At 48.8% G+C, this 5,414-nt stretch overlaps 1 non-coding gene across 1 annotated transcript; it reads right to left on the reverse strand.

Moving 5' to 3' along the window:
• Positions 1-4,962: 4,962 nt before the first annotated feature.
• On the reverse strand, positions 4,963-5,063 carry LOC125611583. The gene has a single exon (XR_007341792.1). It is a non-coding gene; the product is annotated as a small nucleolar RNA U13 (small nucleolar RNA).
• Positions 5,064-5,414: the final 351 nt, after the last annotated feature.

The raw sequence follows: 5,414 nt of genomic DNA on the forward strand, positions 1-5,414 counted from the left end.
AACAAGTCGTCATGTTTGATAGTAGAGATAGTCAGCCTGGCGGGGGGGGGGGGGGGGGGTTTCTACCTGCCCACAGAGGAGCCCTGAACTTTTGCCTGAGAACAGCTGCAGGGCTCATATTTTCTGGAAGAGTCAGGCTCCAGGGCCGACGGGCACTCAGGCCTGGCTCCAGTAGTTGTGTCTGTGGTTTCACAGCTGCCCCCCTGTTCCATGTGCAGGCTACTCCTAGGAGCAGGTGCCAGAGGCTGGGCCTGGCACAAGTCCCTGGGGGGGTTCAAGGGTGGTGCAGGACAGGCTGCTGCTGGTCCCTGGGGGGAGGTGGCTTGTGAGGATCCCTGGGGTCTGCTCTGTGGGGCCCGCCTGCTCCAGGGGACACTATGGCCTCTGTGACACATGTTCTTGCTCTCTCTACCCTTTTCCTCTCTGACCCCCTACCTGTGAAACGCAGTAAGTTCTCTGTGGCCTCAGAGGGCCACAGAGAGGGGCAAGCAAGAGTGGCTGGCCAATGACAAGCACCGTGAGGGAGGATTGTCATCGTTATAGTCGGGCGTCACTTGATGATGGGGACACATTCCGAGAGACACATCCTTAGGTGATTTTGATTTTGTGAGAACATCACAGAGTGTGACCACACAAAACAAGATGCTACAACATCACTAGGTGATGCAATGTCGTGCGCCCGCCATTGAATGTGTGCTCTGTGGTTGAGACGCATCCACATGTGGCGTGTGAGTGTATTTTATTTCTTTCAGTTCAAAGACAATAAGCACTGAAGGCTGATGATGTGCCAGACCCCACACAAGGCAAGACATGTGTGCCTAGGCTGGAAGAGGCTCTTAGCAAACATTTGTTGAAGGGCTGAATGAATGGGAAGTCGAGTGCTCAGGGACGAGGCATTTAAGGAACCCTTTGCCTGGTAGGAAAGTTCTAGATGCTTCCACCATATCTACCTTTCCTGGACTCCTGCAAGAGCACTGACTGGAAGGCAAAAGACAGCCTGTACGTTGAATTGAATATTATTTTCTTTATTGAGCTACTACTAAGTTCAGGGTACATGGAGGGAAGATACTGTGGCTGTCCCTGCTTGGTGGGGAGACAGACAAATAAGCAAGCAAAGGCTGGGAGAGGGAGTATGGAGTTCCCAGTACCCCCTATCTAGACTGTGGGGTTGGAGACCGTGGGGAAGAGGTTGAGGTTGAGCTCAGTAGGCTGGGGGTGGGGGGCTGTGAAATTCTAGAGGATGGAGCACTTCTCAGAAGGACAGTACCATTCTGGGACCAAACAACATCCAGTCCAGCCTCCTACTTCCTGCCGCTGCTGACCTCTCCCAACCCTTTATCCACCACAGCGCCTCCTCCTTCCCCAAGNCTGCCTCCCCAGGGGGAGGCTCAGTGACCTCTCTGGGCGTTCGCATGTTCCAGGGAGCACATGTTCTCATGGTCACCTCTGCTCAGAGTTCCAGCTTCTTCTTCTTTATTTATTTACATACCTGGCATTGATCTCAGGGGCACTTAACCACTGAGCCACTTCCCCAGTCCTTTTTCAATTTTATTCAGAGACAAGGTCTCTCGCTAAGTTGCTGAGGCTGGCTTTGAACTTGCAATCCTCCTCTACCTCAGCCTCCTGAGGCTCTAGGATTACAGGCATGTGCCAGCGCACATGGCTAAGTTCCAGCTTCTTGATCCCATGCATGTCCCTTGTGGATGGCTTGCACAGACCCACACATGGAGACCCCCAGCCCCTAACCACAGCAGGGCGTCACCACTCCCGCCTTATGGAAGCTCTGCAAGAGGCTGCCCTCCATCCTCTGCCCCTCACTGGCTGTTCTTGGCCTCTGCAGACTAAGGCTCCACCTGCCCTTGTCTGGGAGTACTGAGACTGGGAGGTGGAGTGGACCTCTTGCACTGCCCATTATGTGGCCACAGTGGCCACCGTAGTCTGATTTCCATTAGGGAGTGCCATGTGGCTTATTTAATGGGATTGCTCTGGTATTTGAAATGGCTAAATGTGCCACAGGGCCCCAGAGAGGTGGGTGTAAAACTCTTCAGATAATAGCTACTGTGGTTGCTCCTGTCCTCTGTCCTTTGACCCATTGTGATGCCCCTTCAGAGCAACCCTGCCATGTTGTCTTGCCAGACCCTGTTAGTCAAGAGTTCTCCAGAGGAACAGAACCAGTAGGGTACATACCTAAGATAGATTTATGTATTTATTTATTTTTTGGTACTGGGAATTAAACTCAGGGTCACTCGACCACTGAGCCACATCCCCAGCCCTATTTTGCATTTTATTTAGAGACAGAGTCTCACTGAGTTGCTTAGTGCCTCGCTGTTGCTGAGGCTGGCTTTGAACTTGCGATCCTCCTGCCTCAACCTCTGGAGCCACTGAGATTTCAGGCTTGCCCCACCGTACCAGGCTATTTATGTATTTATTTAAGAAATGGGGGTCATGCCATCACAGAGGCTGACAAGTCCAAAATCTACAGGGCAGGCTGGAAATTTGGGTAAAAGTTGATGTTGCAGTCTAGAGTCTAAACTCTGTGGGCAGGACAGGCAGGCTGGAAACACAGACAGGGCTTCCATGTGGCAGTCTTGAGGCTGTGTTCCTTCTTCTTTGGGGAAGCCTGAGGCTTTCACCTGATTGGACGAGGCCCATCCATATTATGGAGCACCACCTTTTACTCACTCTCCGGATTTAAGTGCTAATTGCATCTAAAAATTACCTTCACGGTGCTATCTTCATAGGGGTTTGACCAAATAACAGGCTACCATAGCCTTGCTAAGTAGATACCGAGCATTAACCGTGACAAAGCTGCATGTCTGTTTAGCTCCCAGGCCTGTGTGTCTGAACCCCAAGTATGGACTCAGGTTGACTTTGCTTGGGAGTCTCCTAGGTCAAATGGGCACATGCTGTACTATTAGTTGTGTTGGGGACAGGGTGACCAAACCCTTCTACCACATGGAGCTGAAGCTCGTGTGTCTAGTACATCTGTTATGACAGAATCTAACCACCCTGTTAGACCTTATTAACTCTAAATCATGGGAGTATCAATGATTTCTTCCTTTTTCTTCTGTGCTTTCAGTATTTTCCCAAAAGTTTACAATAACATATATTACTTTTTAATAGAAAATTTTAATTTAAAGATGTAGAAATTGGGACGGGCGTGGTAGCACATGCCTGTAATCTCAGTGGCTCTGGAGGCTGAGGCAGGAGGATTATGAGTTCAAAGTCAGCCTCAGCCGTTTAGTAGGCCCTAAACAACTTAGTGAGACCCTATCTCTAAATAAAATATTTTTTAAAAGGGGCTGGGGATGTGGCTCAGTGGTTACATGTCCCTGGGTTCAATCCCCAGTACCAAAAATAAAAAAATAAATAAAAAGATGTAGAAATTGGGCTTCAGTGGGGGAGGATGGCTTTGGCTTGTCTTGGGGGAAGAGAATGGCTTGCCCTCAGCCCTCAGATTGGGGAGTCAGGCTGGGCTGTAAGCAAGGCTACCAGGAGGAGGCCCACAGCCTTCCGAGCCCGGGCCTAGGTCTTTCCCCACCCCACTGTGCCCTTGGTGGTCTCCACCTTTAGCGGCTCTCTGAGGCCAGGGGCTACAAGAAGAGTGGGACTTCTTGGCCTGGAGACTTGGATGCCAGTGAGTGGTAAGAGAGAGGCTATGGGAGATCCACTTCAGGGTCAGATCAGATGCGGAAAGCAAACCCAAGCCAGGCTTCTGCGGAGTCCTGGCAGGTGTCAGAAGAGGCTGGCCTTTCCAGGGCTGGTGGAGGCCGAGCTCTGTAGAATGCTGTGGCCAGCATTTACCAGGGTGTGAGACCAGCTCTGCTCAGGAACAACTGGAAGAGGCGATGCGGGTTAGTGTCAGGGAACTGCCCTGACTGGTCTGTGACCTCAAGACTGGGAGAGTATTGAGAAGTGATGGGGGTCCCGAGGACTGGGACAGTCAGGGAAGGATCCAGGGTTGCTCAAGAGAAGGGAAAGAAAGTCATGCTTGCTGCTTCATGCCCTGGGAAGGCCAGCACATCACTATTCTTAGGAGGAAGTCTATTTAGTGGGAAAGTTAAATTCTATACCAAACCCTTCACTTCTGCATCCAAATTGCAGGCTTTGTGAGTTACCTGAAAATAGTACTAATTACAGCTCATGCAAATGCAGTCTGGGTCCTTGCTGGGCATGATTCTAATCCCTTTAAGTATATACAATCTGTCTTCCGTCTCCATGGGTTCCACATTCATGGATTCAACCAACCTCAGCTGAAATATATTTGAAAACAAAAATTGCATCTATACCAAACACGCACAGACCTTATTTTTTTTTTACCCCTGTCATTATTCCCTAAACAATACAGCAGAACAACTATTCACATAGCATTTACATTGCATTAGGTATTATAAATAATCTAGAGATGATTCAAAGTACACAGCAGGATTATGTAGTTATATGCAAATAGCTACACCACATTCTACAAGGTACTGCAGAATTCATGGATTTTGGCATCCACAGAGGTCCCTGAACCAATCTCTCCTTGGTACCAAGGGATGAGAGTACTGTATGGACTTAATTAACCCTCACAAAACCTTACTGTTGTGTGTGTTTTAGGGACGAGGAGACTGAAGCTCAGAGAGGTCAGGTACTGAACCCAGTGTCACAGAGCTTACATGTGATGGAACTGAGAGTTACACCCCAGAGGTCTGTGCTTTTAAACATCATGCTGTGGTGCCCTTCTGTGGAAAGCGCCACCCAACATCTCTGGTCCTTATAAATATCATTCTTTCTTTCCCAGAGGTTTCTGTGAAAGAACATCCGCCCTCCCCCTGCCCAAATCTCTTTCTGAATTTCAGAGCCAACCTGGGCAGCAGGCACCTGCCCCTTTGGCTGCTCTTATACTGGGAGGCTCTTTGTGAAGGGAGAATTGGAATTTCACTCAAAAGCTTTTTCTTTTCGTTTTTCCAACCAAGTTCACGTCAGATGGGATAATGGTTGATGTTGTAATGAGGTTTGAGGAAAGCACATCTCACAACAGTGTGAAACCCAATCATCATGCTTATGAACTGCAAACAAATTGAGCTTTTTTTTTTTCCCTTAAAAAGGATAGTGCTCTCAAACTGAGTACTGTGGCCATTGATGTAGCCATAATAGAAGGTATTTGTGGGTAGAACTGCATCTCCCTGCACAATTGGCTAATGTTCTCTTTGTCAGGCATACAGAATATTGACAAAGAAGAATCAAATTGTCCTGCATTTCCCCTGGCTTCACAGGAAGAAGGGGAAACTGTTTTTTGAACACAGCATACATACCATCATGTGTCCCCAAATATTGATTCTGCGCAGTGTATCCCATGCACATAGTAGGGGCTCAGTTGAAACTGATGGGTGCAGATTTCCTGGTGAGAATTCTGTCTGCTGCATTCCAGC

This window comes from Marmota marmota, unplaced genomic scaffold (genome assembly GCF_001458135.2).
Source record: "Marmota marmota marmota unplaced genomic scaffold, marMar, whole genome shotgun sequence".
NCBI lineage: Eukaryota > Metazoa > Chordata > Mammalia > Rodentia > Sciuridae > Marmota > Marmota marmota.